This window comes from Bubalus kerabau, chromosome 3, assembly GCF_029407905.1.
Source record: "Bubalus kerabau isolate K-KA32 ecotype Philippines breed swamp buffalo chromosome 3, PCC_UOA_SB_1v2, whole genome shotgun sequence".
In the NCBI taxonomy this organism is placed as follows: domain Eukaryota; kingdom Metazoa; phylum Chordata; class Mammalia; order Artiodactyla; family Bovidae; genus Bubalus; species Bubalus kerabau.
Genome location: NC_073626.1, coordinates 31,905,734 through 31,923,469, shown reverse-complemented (window position 1 = coordinate 31,923,469; position 17,736 = coordinate 31,905,734). Strand labels below are relative to the sequence as shown.

At 44.5% G+C, this 17,736-nt stretch overlaps 1 protein-coding gene across 1 annotated transcript in view; it reads right to left on the bottom strand.

The window, feature by feature from the left end:
- Window positions 1–17,528, bottom strand: part of ADGRF5 (adhesion G protein-coupled receptor F5) — a 134,457-nt gene extending 116,929 nt beyond the window's left edge. The window contains exon 1 of the mRNA XM_055571254.1: window positions 17,074–17,528. The gene's annotated coding sequence lies outside the window, so the exon portion shown is untranslated. The remainder of the gene's footprint in view (window positions 1–17,073) is intronic.
- Window positions 17,529–17,736: the final 208 nt, after the last annotated feature.

Genomic DNA, 17,736 nt, shown 5'->3' with positions numbered 1-17,736 from the left:
TTGCCTTGCATTCTGCTGGCCTTAGACCCTACCATCTGTTGACTGGTGCTTGTATATTTTTGTAATTTCTGTTCTATCAGGCATCTAGGTGGCCAGTGACAATGAGCCACTTTGGCGGCTGCCATCAAAAAGGGAAGTGGTGGGATGAGGCCACGGGAGGTGGGTTGCTCTCTGATGGAGTTCAGGACACCGTCCCCCCAAATATGGCATCTTGGGGTTTGGAGTTTCAGAGTTTGGGAAAATGGCAGAAGCAGGAGAGTCTCTCTCATCTTCCCTTGCCCATCCACTCTGAAGCAGATCATAAGACCTTCATGTGAGAGGTGCCCAGTCTCTGCCCCAGGGATGCTGAGAAGAATCTGAGCAAAGAGGACTTGCTAAGCTTTCGCCAGTTCCCTACACTTCCTCACACTCTGTCCTTCCTTAGCCTTCCTCCACTCGCCACTCTTCACCAGCTGTACCACAGAAGAAGCATTCAGGTTTAACTGTCTCTTTAGGTCTTCATTTCTTCATAAAGGAGTCATCGTCATGGGAAATGTATTAAATAAATGTGTATACTTTCCTCCTGTTCACCTGCCTTTGTCAGTCCAAGTTTCAGATGGAGCCAGTGACTCTAAGAGGTCGAGGAAAGCTTTCTCCTCTACTTCACCTCAAAGCCAGTGGTGAGACCTTGGGGCCCACTGCTCTTCACAACGTATGAGGGAACATCCTGGTGGGTACCAGTCAGCACCTGCACTGCATGATCCTCATGGGGAGAATGCTTAATAAGCTCATGAGGTTCAATGATGGGGACTCTCAAGCCTTCTCACCAGAATCTCAGGGTGGAGTCCAGAATCATTAAAAAAAAAACTCTCTAGGTGAGTCTTGTGCAAATTACACTCTGAGAAGTACCGTCCTAGAGACCAGCTGCCATGTTCCACCACAAAGGTCTTCACAGGGGCCCTTATCTTCCCCCCTGTGATTCACCTTTTTTTTCAGACATCATCAAAGCAAAAGAGACTCACTGTTTCCTCCTTTAACTAGTGATTCTTTCCTATGGATAGGAATCATGAGTAAACAGGGTCAGCTATATGGCCAAGCTCAAGGCATCTGGATTGAACAAAAGCAGGGCTGAATTAAATTAAAAGATGCTTACTCTTGGAAGAAAACTTATGACCAATCTAGACAGCATATTAAAAAGCAGACATTACTTTGCCAACAAAGGTCCATCCAGTCAAAGCTATGGTTTTTCCAATAGTCATGTATGGATGTGAGAGTTGGACTATAAAGCTGAGTACCAAAGAATTGATGCTTTTGAACTGTGGTGTTGGAGAAGACTCTTGAGAGTCTCTTGGACAGCAAGAAGATCCAACCAGTCCATCCTAAAGGAAATCGGTCCTGAATATTCATTGGGAGGACTGATGCTGAAGCTGAAACTCCAATACTTTGGCCACCTGATATGAAGAATTAACTGATTTGAAAAGACCCTGATGCTGGGAAAGATTGAAGGCAGGAGGAGAAGGGGATGACAGAGAATGAGATGGTTGGATGGCATCACCAACTCAGTGGACATGAGTTTGAGTAAACTCAGGGAGTTGGTGAAGGACAGGGAGGCCTGGCATGCTGCAGTCCATGGGGTCGCAAAGAGTTGGACACAACTGAACAACTGAACTGAACTAACTGAACTTGAGGGCTGAGCTGGGACTGGAACCCAGATGGGTTCAAAAGTGTTGGGGCGGAACATCAGGAAGTGTGAAGGTACCCCACTGCCTGTGAGCTCACAGAGGCACAAAGTAACTAGGCAACCAAATTGGTGTACCTGGGGATTTCTACTAAAATCCCTATGTGCAAATTAAACAAATGAGGGGAAACAGCGAGTCAATAATTTATTGTTTCTCGGACTCAATGAAAGTAGTTTTCTGTTTATTTCCTTTTCATACAATCATAGTCCACTTCAGTTATTTTTAGTAACTTCCCTTTGAACTCATTGTTTTAAAACTCCTAAGTAACTTGCATCAGAGGTTGAATATATTGTGAGGATAAGAAATGGGTGCTGTGCTTACTAGCTCTGTCATGTCTGACTCTTTGTGACCCCATGGACTGTAGCCTGCCATGCTCCTCTATCCATGGGGATTCTCCATGCAAGAATACTGGAGTGGGTTGCCATGCCCCCCTTCAGAGGATCTTCCTAACCCAGGGGTCAAACCCAGGTCTCACACATTGCAGGTGGATTCTTTACCATCTGAGCCACCAAAGAAGCCCAAGAATACTGGAGTGGGTAGCATGTCCCTTCTCCAGGGGATCTTCTGGACCCAGGAATCAAACCAGGGTCTCCTGCATTGCAGGCAGATTCTTTACCAGCTGAGCTACAAGGGAAGCCCCCAAGGAATGGGGGAACTCCATTAATTCATTTTCCTGGTAAACAAAGGTCAAAATTTGGAAAATTGCATTGTTGGAAAATCTTAAAGTATACAGTTAGTCCATTTGTTCTTTATGAAATAGAGATAGTTAATGGAGCTGAATCTTCTTTGGATGAATGAAGATTTCCAGATGCTTCCAGATATTGAGAAAAGTGTTTGCATTTCAATACTCCAGAGAGAGGAACTTAAGACACCAGATTGGTAATAAAACCCTTTTTTATGATTTGTAATTATTTCTGTTCCTGGGAGCCTCATTTTGATTCATTACTCACTGGTATTAAAGATTTTTAATTTGGCCACTAGCTATTTTGCACACGAATATTTTTCTTCAAATCTTTGGTGTGAGAAATTAATTTGTGACCATGACATTTAAAAAAGGTAGTTTGGGTAGGGTTTGGTTTTTAAAAGTAAAGTGTTAGTCACTCAGTCATGTCCGACTCTTTGTGATTCCACAGACCATAGCCCGCCAGGCTCCTCTGTCCATGGAATTCTCCAGACAAGAATACTGGAGTAGGTTGCCATTCCCTTCTCTGGGGGATCTTCCTGACCCAGGGATCAAATCTGAGTCTCCTGCATTAGCAGCAGATTCTTTACCATCTGAGTCACCAGGGAAGCCCTCACTTTTCTTGTTCTCATTGCCTTTGGATTTCCCAGCCTCTTCCTGCCTTAGCTGGTTGACCACATACGAAGACACCCATCTCTCATTTCCACATTCACAGCCCTTTCCATGGAGACTCAGATTCAAGCTGTTCTAAAAATGGAGAGAAACTTGCTCAAAAGTCGCACGTCTAAAGCCTCCGAGCGGGCATGCCCTCCACCTGAGTGTTTGCTCTGCGCAGCAAGTGACTTCCTGCTTTGCAAACAAACTTCCTGCTTGGCAAACAAACGTTTCAAATTTTGGATTTTTAAAATTCCAAAGAACCCTCCAAGTCACCATATTTTGACCACTTACAGAGCATAAACGAGGGCTTCTTAGGTGGCTCAGTAGTAAAGAACCTGCCTGCAATGCAGGAGACATAGGTTTGATCCCTGGAGAGGGAAGATCCGCTGAAGAATGGAACAGCAACCCACTCCAATATTCTTCGCCTAGAGAATCCAATGGACAGAGGAGCCTGGTGGCCTATGGTCCATGGAGTCACAAAGAGTCAGGCACAACTGAGCACAGCACAGCAGCATAGGGCAAAATGACCCAGAATATCAGGAATACTTGGCTTTGATTTTCTTACACTATGGAAATATTTAAAAGTTAAAGAAGCATTAGAGCAAAGAAGACAAGAGATTTCAATCATTCCTCCTCCCAGGAATTTTCAAATCAGCAGATTAAGAATCGCCTAAGTACTGTTGCCTACGTTCCTGGCTTCACACCCCGAGATTCCCCTCTGTAAAGTGCTGAAGATTGGCAGCTTTAACACTCCCTAGGTACTTGCTTGAAATGCAAACTCTTTTTTGTGCAGAGTCCTAACCACTGGACTGCCAGGGAATTTCCTAAAAATGGAAATTTTTGAGCCCACTCCAGACCTGCAGAATCTAAAACTCAGGGAGTAGACCCAGATATCAGTGCTTAAACAAATATTCAGGGGGTGATTCTGAGGCACAAGAAAGCTTCATAATCACTGAGATATAAAATGATTATTCTACCATGGTGCTTCTCAGTTTGCGAAAATACTGGTATCTGGTCTCCAGGTCCAGGCCAGTAGAATCAGAAGCTGTGCCTAAATTTAGAGAAATACTGGCAGATAGACAGCTGCTGGGTTAGTTGACAGAAAGTCTCTCCTCTCTCTAAAGTGACATACAATTTGTTGTTGCTGTTTAATTGTTTCAGTTGTGTTCGACTCTTTTGTGATCCCACGAACAGTAGCCCATCAGGCCCCTCTGTCCATGAGATCTCCCAGGTAAGAATACTGGAGAGCACTGTCATTTCCTTCTCCGGGGATCTTCCTGACCCAGGGTTGACCCACATCTCCTGCATTGGCAGGCAGATTCTTTACCATTGAGCCACCGGGGAAGTTTGACATACAAGTGTCTTCAGCTAAAACACTGAATCATTAGGGCTTCTGCCTACCCTCCCAGCTTCACTTTTCTCCATCACATTCTTCTCTTCTTACTCTCCCCTCTCTGACCCTCCTCTGTGCCCTGCCAGCAGTGTGTTCTCCAGCCTCTGCCTAGAACTGCCTTCTTCCCCTATTTTCACTGGTCTAATGCCCATTGTCTTTCAAGGCCCAAGTCAAGGTCATTCCAGGCAAGAAGCTGCTTTAACTCCTTCTAGTTGTGTGTACACCTCTGCCTCTCACTTGCCTCCATCAAGGCATGTCCTGAACTGCATTAAAAAGATCTGTGAGCTCTTCATCTAGCCTTTGATTTTCCTGGTCCCCACCCTCATGTCCAAGGAAGGGCCTTGTTTGTCTACTGCTATGTCCGGAGCACATAATACACTGGAGTCTGGTGCTCAATTCCTGTTTGTTAATAATGACTCCCCAGGTTGCACATTATTAGAATTGCTATAAAATGTTGAGAACATGGGCTGTGGCATTTGACAACCTTGGTTTACGTCCTTGTTCTATCACTTACTGGCTGAGTAAATTTGGACAAATTACTTAATCTCTTTTCCTCAGTGATTGGTGTTGATGAAACTTTTGTTGTTATTTTTTTACTGAAATATAGTTGATTTATAACTTTATGTTAATTTCTGTTGTACAGCAAAGCGATTCAGTTATACATATATTTACATATATACATATACATTCTTTTTTAAAATATGCTTTTCCATTATAGTTTATCATAGGATATTTAATATAGTCTTCTGTGCTATGCAGTGGGAGCTTGTTTATTTGTTGTTATTTTTAGTTGCTCTCTCTTGCTGAGAATCCACTCTGTCACAGGGTCTGTGCTGAGTGCCTTTAAAAAAAAGCTGTGTGCATGATGTTTAATTTTCACAATAAGCTAGGAGCTGGTTAGCTATTCCCGCTCGAGAAAGGGAAGCTTGGAAAGGTTAATCAACTTGCCAAGTCTCATTTAAAAATGACATAGATTGGTGATCAAAGAAATTGAAGAAGCTGGGGTAGATCCAAATCCTAAACCCAGCTCTTGCTTCTATAATATATCGTGCTGAGATAAGCTGCCAAGACATAAACACACAAATTGTTAAAACTGACGGTGTGAGGGATGCTACAAAACAGTACAGGATTCTCTTCCAAACCTGGAGCCCACGAAAGGGCTACAAATTCAGCAGGAAGGATATTGCATCAAAGATGAGCCCAGATGGCAAAATCATTAAGCTCCCCAGTGGGGTGCACAGAAGGTAGGGGTGCCCAGTGTAACATGCATGCATATGTGCCCTCAGACGCGTCTGACTCTTTCTGGCCCCGTGGACTGTAGCCCGCCAGGCTTCTCTGTCCGTGGGATTCTCCAGGCAAGAATACTGGAGTAGGTTGCCATGCCCTCCTCCAGGGGATCTTCCTGACCCAAGGATGGAACAAGCATCTCTTGCATCTCCTGAATTGGCAGGCAGATTCTTTACCACTGCACCACCTGCCCAGTGTAGACACTTTTCTAAACACAGGTTGCCAGGTGTTTCCTATATATTGTTATTGATGCATAATAAAATGTCCATCAGACTTTAGAGGAACCATCTAAAGTGCTGGTTAAAAAAATGTGGATTCCCCAGCTCAGCTCTCCTTCCTGCTTCCTGCCCCACTTTCCTCCTTGATTTCATAGATCTAGGTAGAGCCTGGCAATCTGCATATTGACCAGTGCTCCAGCCATCTCTCAATCATACTTGGACAAACCATGCTACCTATGGCTCATATTTTACATACCATTTCCTGCTCTTTTGTACTAATATTTTACATGCATTATTACAAAAACCTAATGCAGAGATTTAAAGGAATGACGTTTTTCAACATAAATAGCAGTTCCTATGTTTTCTCTTCATAGCCCCAGGGAGGAGGTAGAATACTATCACCAGCCAGTTGGGTGAGCCTCTGGCCCCACCTTCTGGGACCCACCCCTGCCATTTGAGCTCCTGGGAGACAGGACCTTGAGTGGATTTGGTACTGACTCAGTGATTAGGCTGATTCTCCTGGGCTGCCCCTGGTTCTCCTTCAAACAATTCAGCAAATCCATCTCCGTGGCTTCAAAAGACCTGCAGGTGCAGCTGGGGAAATTTTACGTAATGCCAGCTGCATAGTGAAGTGGCAAAACCTTGGCAAAATATTAGCCCTGTTCCACCATGGCAACCCCACTTCATGTGCATGAAAATTCAGCATCATTCATGACACATTCAGACATTCTCCCTGAGGGAAAATTTAATTCGACATGAAATCCAAGTTGTCATTCCTTTCTGCTTTTAAACAGAGACTGAACACTCAAATAGGAAGTGCTCAGGACTCTAACTCCCATCTTGAAGAAAAGTGAAATATTGTTAGCAGTGTAAATGTGAGTTAACTTTAAAAAGTATATTCAGATATAATTTTTGCATTTTAAAAATTTAAATATATATCTACATAAAAATTTACTAATACCATTTATCCCCAAACAGTAAAGCCATTTATTGTTTACTGTTATTTAAGCTTAGGGACAAGTTCACTAAAGTGTCTGTTAAATGACACTTTGACATTCTCAACTCTTTATAATTTAGTGAAAAACCCCATGTGCCAGGAACTGTGCTGGGGGTGAGGAATACAAAGATGAATGAGGAAGCATCTCTATGTTCCAGGAAATAAGTGTATGGGAACAATTACTGAGAATACAAATACGAAAGGCCATATAAGGAAGGGTTGCAAGGATGCCTGGAAGACAAGTCAGCTCATGGATGGAGAGACATGTAAAAAGGAAGTAATCTGGTGGCATTTCAGACAGACTTTGGATGATCAGTGGGGGCTTCCCAGGTGGCGCTAGTGGTACAGAATCTGCCTGCTAAGGCAGGAAACACAAGAGACGCAGGTTTGACTCCTGGGTCGGGAAGACCACCTGGAGTAGGAAATGGGAACCCACTCCAGTATTCTTGCCTAGAGAATTCCATGGACTGAGAAGCCTGGCAGGCTACAGTCCATGGTGTCACAAAGAGTCGAAAGTGACTGAGTGCCTGAGCACTTGGATGATCAATAGTTTACTTAACAGAGAAGGGAGAAAAGAGAACTCTGGACAGAGAGGTGAATTTCAGCAGGGAGGTGATAGAGATGGAGAAGGGAAGGTGATCCAGATCGTGGCCATTGGGAAGTGGCAGGAACAGTAGGTGAAAGGAACCTGCAAAGAAAACTGAGTAGTTAGAAAACTAGGAGACTCTGGAACCCCAGAAGGAAGGAGGAGAGCACAGAAGGTGGTAGTCCACAAGGGCACATGCTGTAGACAAGGAAGTGAGGTGGGCTTGGGGTCATGGAGGTCACAGAGAGTCTTGGAAGTCAGGGAGATGAGGAGACAGAACAGAGTCATTTGCTGGATGAGTAGTTACTTATGACACAGGACGTGAACATCAACAATTCTTTCTTGCATTTCACGGTGAGGAGGAAAGGAAGATGAAGAGTAGCTGCGTGGTCAGTAAAGGTTCTGCCACGAGATGGTCCTACGCAGGTTTAAATGACAGTGGGAAGAGCCAATCAGAGGAGAGTGTGGTGAAGTAGTGACGCCACTGAGAGGGTGAGTGTGTGTGTGTGTTCTCAGTCGTGTCCGACTCTTTGTGACCCCATGGACTATAGCTCACCAGGCTCCTCTGTCCATGGGGTTCTTCATGCAAGAGTACTAGAGTGGGTTGCCATTTCCTTCTCCAGGGGATCTTCTCAATTCAGGGATCAAACCCTTATCTCCTGTGTTCCCTGCCTTGGCAGGCAGGTTCTTTACCACTGTGCCATCTGAGAAGACTCTGGATGTAGCAAAGGCCTGTCTCTTCCTTGGAGGCAGGAAAAGAATGAGAAGAGATGGGTGTGGAAGAAGGAACTTTTGTGGAGCTGGGGTCGAGAGTCAATTTCCCCTGAGATGGCAGAGCTGTCTCTTGAGAGTGAATTGTGTGTCCCCCTGTGTGTGTGTGTGTGTGTGTGTGTGTACTTGGCTTTGTTGATGCTTGGAGAGCTGAGGACACTGGAGTCATGAGAAAAATGTGTCTGGGTATCATAATAGCATCTCTGGCTGCACAAGGGCTCAGGTTCCTCTTCTGATCTTCCTGGACTTGGATCACACAGTTCCCTGACTGCTTTGTACTCTCACCTCAAGGCATGAGTGTATGTGTCGGCATACAGGTATAAATACATCAGATGGGCTTGAACTTTCTCACAGACAGAACTTCTGCTTTCCCTTGGTTCCTAGTGGAGTTCAGGCAGGTGGCCTATGCTCAATAAAGAACTTGGTTCATGAAAGATCCTTCCACTCATTTTACCCACTCCAAAGGGGAATAACAACTATCATCCTAGGAAGGGCCTACTCTGGGAACAGGGAATGGGGACAGGGAGCTAAAATTGGGTGAGCATTTTTACTATGAAAGTATGTTTTGGTAAATAAAGTAGAAATTTTTTCTGGTCTGAACAATGACTGGGTGTATGTAGTAATACTGAAAGAGAACTTTTAAAAAGAAGCAAGTTTTATTATGGGTGGAAGGGGGAGGTTGGGGGAAGAGGTAATTAGGGAGTTTGGGATGGACAGTACACAGTGCTATATGTAAAATGGATAACCAGCAAGGACCTAGTGTACAGCATAGGGAACTCTCCTCAGTGTTATGTGGCAGCCTGAATGGGAGAGGGGTTTGTGGGAGAATAGATACATGTATATGATGGCTGAGTCCCTTTGCTGTCCACCTGAAACTATCACAACACTGTTGATCGGCTATACTCCAATATAAAAGAAAAAGTTTAAAAAAAAAGAAGTTTTATGCTTTATTATCTATCTCCTCTCCACTAACACACACACATATATATACACATACATATGCATACACACATATACACACATATATACAAACACACACACATATATACAAACATATACACGTATACACACATGTACATATACACTTACATACACATATACACACATATATACACACAAATACATATACATATATACACACATATACATACACATATATACAAGCCTGTCTGCATATGCACCTGTGGGTGTCCCCACACAACCCAAGTCTGCAATCTTTCTGCTTCTTCAAAGGCTGATAGATGGATTTGTCTGCGATGGGGCAGGCGGACAGAAGAAAGGGTTAAGTAAGGCTCTCGAGCAATGCTTCCACTTGTCCTTTGAGGAGTAACAAAGAGAGGAAGCACAGCCTTGGTGGAAGGAAATTCCCAGGCCCTACTTCGGACATTCGCGACCTGCCCTGTGAACCCCTGAGGAGTGTCTGATAATAAACACTTGCAAACAAAACAATCCATAAAGGTGTTTTTACTAACATTTGCACATTTTTCACCAAAGGACTAGAACACCTTTTCCTGCATCTGTGGGCCCAGCGGAGGCCTGGCCATCCACCTGCTGACAGAGCCCAGCCGTCTCATCCAGGCTCAGGGCTTGTGTTTCTCTGTGCAGGTCCCCTGGGGTGTCTGATCATGCCAGACCCCATCCTCACAGGCGGCTGCTGGGGTGCAGACAGTCGACCCCACAGGTCAGGTATGGACCCCTGCTTGCAGATCTGAGACCCACTCTTTCTCTTCCCTGTTAATCCCTGACACAGCCCTGAGCTTGGCAGCCTTGACCTTCCCCAGGGTGGAGAGAGATTGACAAAGGCCTGAAAACTCTCCTAGCACAGTGTGTTCATTTAGTAACAAATGAGGACTCTTCCTCTGCAAGGACAAAAAGCCAAACCAAAACAAAGGCAAAAAACACAAACCCTCCAAACAACAAACACCCCCGGAGACTTGATGGCAAATATTCTTACAAGAGGGCTACCCAGGTGGCACGGTGGTAAAGAATCTGCTTGCCAATGCGGGAGATGTGTATTCCATCCCTGGGTAGGGAAGATCCCCTGGAGGAGGAAATGGGAACTCGCCTGGAGAATTCCATGCACAGAGGAGCCTGGTGGGCTACAGTCCATGGGGTGGCAAAAGAGTTGGACATAGCAACTAAACACAAAAAATTGTATGTCACTTTAGAGAGAGGAAAGACTTTCCACCGACTAACCCAGCACTAACCGACATTCTTACAATAGTTTCTTAGAGTCAGCTTAAAGTATATTAGGGCCAAAATACAAAACTTTAAGCAGAAGTCTAGTTTGGGTCAGTGTATTTGTAATACTGCATGTTATTTCTCCTCAAACTAATAGGATGTGAGGTTTGTTGCATCCATTTCGCAGATAAATCAAGAATCAGAAACTAGGATAATATGAAAGACCTAGGGTGGGTCAGGTGTCAGATTCCTTTTCGTGTGTGTGTGTGTGTGTGTGTGTGTGTGTGTATTGGGGCTGTGTGTATAGGCATCTATGCTTTAAAAAAAATATGTATATATAAAATATGCTTTAAAACCACTTTATTAATTGTAATCTAACCCAGAGTTAGCCCCATTTCTGGCCTAGACCAGAGTCCACTTCACAACAAGGGTGAGGATTGAGGAGATCCACAGCCACAAATAGAAAGCTGAACCTTTGTTTCTGAAACGCCATCAGTTGTCTCTGAGATATTTTTAGATGAAATAATTGTACACACCTACTCATTTGAATGTGCCCAGAGCTGCCGGGGTGACCTGCACAGTGACCCCAGCCCTGAGGACCATGTAGACTTAAGGACTTACAGGTTCCGGATTTCACGGTGGGCGGGGTCACCCGGAGCCCTGCCCTCGGGCCCTGCACAGCCCTTTGTAATGTAACAATGCGCGGAAGCGCAGGCTTGTTAGAGGAAATTCCCAGGGCCTTAGCTTGGACATTAGACAGTTGCTTTGCTATGCTGTGCTGCTGATGTGCATCTAAAAATAAACATGCTGCTCTGCATGGATTTCTCTGATTTTTGTCCTGCATAGTTGATTATATTTCAAAAGGATTTTTTTTATTATTGTTTTCAAGAAACCTAGGTAAACCTGGAAAATAAAATATACTGTAGTTTTGTTTTGATTTGACAAAACACCTCACCTGTTGATGTCCGCTTCTGTTGAAAGAACAACAGTTTCTTTTCCCTGAGATTTCAAAACAAAGACTGCGAAAACGAAAAGCATGCGAAGATGCTGCCCAAGCGACTGCGGAAAGATGTGGGGTTAAAAATGACAAGACCAGAAAGTTCTTCTGTGTCCTGGAAGGATGAAGTATGAGCAAAACATCCTAGGGAGCAGTGGATGCTGAGTACAGGCCCTCTCTGCCTAAGCTAAAGTCTCCTTTTTATAAAAGCCTCCAGGTCCTTAGCTGGCAGAAAGGCTGTTATCATACGGCTCACTTAGCAGAAAAGGAAAGGTGGGTGGAAAACAACGGTTGGTGAGCTTAGAGCAGGCAGCCAGCTACAGCCAGCTCTCCTCATCCCCCCAAAGGGAAACACTTCACTCACAATCCCTGCAATTTAGAAGATGGCATTACTTTATTTTGCACTTCTTAAAATTGGATTTCTGGCATAGAAAACGGACTTGTGGACCCAGCAGGGGGAAAGAGAGAGTGGGATGAATGGAAAGAGTAGCACTACCTTGTGTAAAATAGATAGCTAGTGGGAAGTTGCTGTGTAGCGCATGGAGCTCAGCCGGTGCTCCGTGATGACTTAGAGCGGTGGGAGGGAGGTTCAAACGGGAGGGGATACATTAATATTCATACTTCCAGCGGGTTCACCTTGTTGTATGGCAGAAACCAACCCAATGTTGTAAGGCAATTATCCTCCAATTAAAAATGAAAAATTTTTGAAAAATTAGATTTCTGGATGACAAAGAATACATAGTCATATTGTGGTGCTTTTGTTTTATAGATAGAGCAGAAATCGAGGACAAAGATTAGAGTCTTGCTATTACTTGCCTGACCCCAGTGCAGTTGAAAATATCCCAAAATGTGGCAATTTTCCATCAAATAGGAACCTGTTTGAAACACAAGGAGTAACCCACAATCTAGTTGAAGAGTAACCCAAGAAGAGCGGTTTGGAGTGAACTTTTCCCATCTCATTGTTCTCGTTTCTTTTTTTCTTTTTCCTGGAAGTCCAACCTTTTGATTGTTGCTGCAAAGACCCTATTTAAAAAAGCATCACAGATGATGGGTAGGGCTAGCTAGTCAAAAGGCAGCCTCAGGCACTCTGTAGCCTGATAATTTTTTTTTTTTTTTTGGTATACCTTTATTTGGTGGCTTGGACTTGAACCCTGACATCACAAGGCTCTTAGTAGATTTGAGCGGGAAAGACCTTGAGGTCATCACCCACACTCCACCCAGTGCAGGCATCCCTTTGGGAACATCCCGGCCATGCTTCCAGGGTCCTGGAATACTGCCCAGAACAGGGCGTTCACCCTGCCACAAGGCAGCTCACCCAGCTTAAACAATTCTGATGGTGGGTAAGTCGTTCTGTACATTGAGCTAAGACTTTTTACCTTATAATTTCCACTCATGTTGACCTCTTTTCCCACACACAACCATCTTTAAATATTTGAAGGCAGCATTCATGGGCTACGGGGCTTCCCCGGTGACTAAGCTGGTAAAGAATCTACCTGCAATGCAGAAGACCTGGGTTTGATCCCTGGGTCAAGATGATCCCTTGGTGAAGGGAATGGCAACCCACTCCAGTGTTCTTGCCTGGAGAATTCCATGGACAGAGGAGCCTGGCGGGCTACAGTCAGTGGGGTCACAAAGAGATGGACACAACTAAGTGGCTAACACTTTAACTTTCGTGGACTACAAGAGTTACTTCTTACTTCAAATATCCCCTGGTTCCTTCAACTATTCTGCACATGACTTTTTTTTTTTTTATCATTTTCACCATCTTGGTTAGCTTCCTCTTTTGAGATCTGATGTATTTTTTGAGGCAACATATTCGGTACTTTATAAATAACTAATCTTATTTACAACCTTGCTTGGTAAATATTATCTGAAGTTTCAGAAAGAAATCTAAGACTCGATATATAACCACTTATTAAAGGAAGTGGCAGATGGAGGATTCAGAGTGGTTCTACCTCTTTCTAAGCCCACTCTATGACTTTGATGAAAAAAAAATTGTTCTCCGGTATAGGCAAGCTTGATCTCAGTCACATCCCGAGACCCACGACAGACCCACGACAGACCCACGACACCTCACACGGGTGAACCTCTTTTTTCTGTTGCTATAAGGTGTGCTTACTGATAGAAATTAATGCTAACTTGAGAGGCTACGAAACGACCGGCAGAAAATGCTTTGCCTGCTAGGTGGCAAGGTGGTTGTGCAGGAAATGTTGGGCAAAGAGATGCTCAAGGAATAGGAATCAAGAAGGAACTCAGGATGTCTGGAAGGCATTTCATTTGGAAGCTTCACACAATGATGGAGCAGGAAGGGAAGACTCAGACAGGGGAAGGGTGGTCCCTTGAAAAAGCCTAAAGAGTCTGCTGCAGCCTAAGCCTAGTTGTTGTGTCTGGAGAACAAATAGAAAGTATTTGTTTCCTCCCAGCTGTGTATGCACTGCATGCAGGTACAAAGCTTGGGGACAAAGGATACTGTGGCTGGCTCCCAACCTCTGATTCTAAGTGAAATGAACACAAATTAGAAAAAACCCAATGTAATCAGGAAGGGAGTCCTTGCAGCCGTGCCGCACACAGTCGGGGTCCGGGATGTCTTCTTTGTTCTGTGTCTTATAGGTTCCTGGATTCTTTGCGCACTACTTGGTGGAGCTACTTCCTTCCCTTCTCCTGGCTGCTTTCCAAAAGCAGAGATTGCCTGAGGATGAGCCCTGCTTCCCTCCTCAGCTGCCCTACTTCAAACCAGCTCTCCACTCAACAGCGAATGCCAAGTGGACTCCTCAAAGCTGCACGGCGCTGCTCCCTGGAAGCCACTGCCTCATTGTATTCCATGGAAGGTGACAAGGAAAATGTAATGGCTAAGCCACGGGCATATAAAATGACTCCCTTAAGATCTCCTCTTTGCCAGTCTGACCCAGGGAACAACCGAGCCCTGCCTTTCAAGTCCTCTGGTGACATGACGGACCGGAGTACATAGGGTCCCTGGATAGTCTCTCCTCTGTTCTCTCATGAAGACAGGGGCTTCTTTTCCTTATCGCTCTCTGTCTTGTTCACCAGTTAAGAAAATCCAGGTCTACAAGATGGATGTGGCCCCACCCAAGTTCACTTGGCAAGGGAGTTGCAGGTACTGGACTAAATCAGATGCTGAAACACAGCCCAACTTTCTTCCTACTAAATCACTCTGCCTTCGAACTCCTGCTGTCTTTACTTGGATGTGCCAGCTTTGGTTAGAGATAAGGCTTTCAGTTTTCCTTCAGGCTTTTTAAGAAGCAGCAGGATCAAGCAGAATAAAAAACCACACCCTCTCTATGGGCAACTGCATGGAGGCAGGACTCACATCTCTGTCTTCGGCCATCATATTCCTTGAGAGTAACACTGGAGCTGGTGTAGGAAAGGTGTTCGATACATATTTGCTGAAAAATGAGTGAGTCTCTGTCTCGGAGTGGTGGAGAATAGGGGCCATTGATAGAGAAACACCTCCCGGGAGAAGCTATTCATAGTAAAAAAAAAAAAAGATTCAAAAAGGTATGGCACATGGGAGGTACTCAAAATATGTGGTGAAGAAAAGAAACCAGCAAATTTCATAAAGTAGAGTGTGGGAAAATGTTATAGAGATTGGCAATCTCCTTGGAAAACTCCAATCTCAAGATCTCAGTCTGAAGATGTGGGGTTCTTGGGACAATGTATCCATTCATGGGTCCATCCATTCATTCATTCATGAATTCAAAAACACTGAGTACAAGCTATGTACCTGGCATTGGTTCAACGACTATGCATTCAGAAATCAATGACCAGGAACTCCTCAAGGATGAAAATAAACCTAGCAACCATCATTTAATGTACTAAAGGCTATGGCAGCAGCATTCTGCTAAGTGCCATAAAATTGCAGACTTGAGGCACACTTAGTGTAAGGTGGACTGGATGAGGCGGGTGGAGAAACAATCAGCTTGCAGTGGGCAGTTGGGTGGCAAAGATGAATGAAGTTATTGGGGACAGAGAGAACAGCACAGCTGGACACTGGCAGGCAGCAGAGATCTCATGTATTTGGAAGGTACTGGATACAACTGGAAAGTCAGGAGTGAGACGTGAGGCTGGCAGGATGATAACGATCAGAGTTTAAGCTGGGGCTTCACAAACTTTAGTGCATGTGAACTACACAGGGACCTGGTTAAAATGCAGATTCTGTCAATCCGGGAAGGGATGGAAAACTGAGGCAGCCGGTCCCTGGACAACCTTATAGGAAGCAAGGCTATAAGCAGTGGGTGCAATGGAAGTATTTCACTGAAAAGTGATATTATCAAAATTGCATTTTCCCAAGAACCCTATAGCAGAGTATGGAGAACAGAATGGAGGGAGTCTGTGGCTGCGGTGAAATACAGAAGTGGCAAGAAATTTTCAGCATCTGAAAGAAATAAAGTTCAGGGAAGAAAAGAGCAGTAAAGGAAAGAACTGTCAACATTCAGATAAACAGGTGTAAGTTGACTGATATTTTATGGACTTACTATAAAATATTTCTCCTAGAGAAAGAGTTGCTTATGAAGACAAAAATGAAACAATAAAAACATAAGAGGCAAAAAAAAATCATAGAAACATGCTGTGTGTAGTGTTATTTGAATAAACCTTGACCAACCGCCCCCAACCCAACGACCCCTGCTTTGGGTCTCAGTAGACACATCATCTCAAGCCCCAGTAAGGACTGAAAAAGCAACCAGCTAAAGGGAGCAAGGCTTCCCTGGTGGCTCAGTGGTAAAGAATCTGCCTGCCAATGCAGGAGACAAGAGTTCAATCCCTGGGTCGGGAAGATCCTCTAGAGAGGGAAATGGCAACCCACTCCAGTATTCTTTCCTGGGAAATCCCATGGACAGAGGAGCCCGGCAGGCTACTGTCCATGGGGTGGCAAAGAGTTGGACACAACTTAGTGACTAAACAACAAGGGAAGCAAAATCCTGTAGATGATAATCACAAGAGAGCAAACAAAATTAGCTTTCTCAGCCATCACTTGAGAGGCACTTGCATCTAGCTTCAGGAAGCTTCAGGAAGAACAATTGATTCACAGCAAGTTCTGGAAAATAACACGGCAGTCCACCAGATCCTGAACACAGTGCTTGTTCATTTCTTATAACTCAACAGCACCCAAAATTAGAAACACCTATTTATATTTGTGTCAGAAAATCCCCTAGGACATCTTTAACTGAAAGGAACAAAACTCAGAAAGGACTAAAAAAAAAAAAAAAAAAACTAAGGAGGGGCCTATATTGCTGAAAAGGAAAGGCAGGTGGTAAACTTTTTACTTTATACTGAAGCCTCCAAATGCAACTTCTCATGAGATTTCCCTCCAAAGGGAAGAAGACTCAACTTCATGTTCTAGGTACTCTGCTGGGCAGCATTCTTTATCCAAAGATGCACAAATTCAAAATCCCCAAAGGTCTTTTCCCCTCTCACTCTTTTCCTTCCACATTCCTATAAATGAATAAGCCTCAACCAGATACACAGGTTGAAAACACACAGCCTACAAGAAAAGCCATGTGGACACGCAATTCAGAACAACCTGGTTCACAGTCAACAAGACAAAAGAAAATCCTTACAGGAACCCACCTTTCTCTTCTGTGCTTTGCAGGCTTCTGAAATTTAATCCTGTATTGGAAAGCCCCCAGAGAATCACTTTGGGAAGGTGGAACTGAAGTGCCTCCAGTTCAATATCAGCCGTGGGAGGGTGGGGTTTTCCCAAGACCAGACTCCAGCTCCTCGGACTCACAGGGACCTCAGAGAGCAGAGGTGAACTGCGTCTAGTCTGTGCTGCAGGAAGAAGCCGACAGACTCAGTGTGGCTGGAGGTGGGGGTGGAGGCTGGGGGGAGGGAAGTTATACAGGAGCCTGTGTTAAATCTCTTCACGATTTCCTGTATTAGGTGCTGGTTGCTTCTCTCCAGGCTCCCTAGAGGAAATAAGACATTTAAACGTGTCCTTTGGCCACTGGCAAGAAGAGAATAAACATGCTAAAAATCGTGCAAATGAGAATTTGCAGGACTGGTGGGCCAGCTAGCTTAACCTTGCACCAAGTGCTTTCTTCCTGAAGTTTCTCCAAGTGTTTAACTCTGCAAAAGTCAAGAACGTCCTCATCCTCTTGTAGGGAGCTGAAGAATTTTCTGGCCGCGCTCCAGATGCCGTGATGTGGAGCCATTGGTCAGAGGCAGGCGGAAACAGGCCTGGGAAGGGTTGGCTTGCCAGTGAGGGACAGACCCCCTTAGCTCTGACCCTGG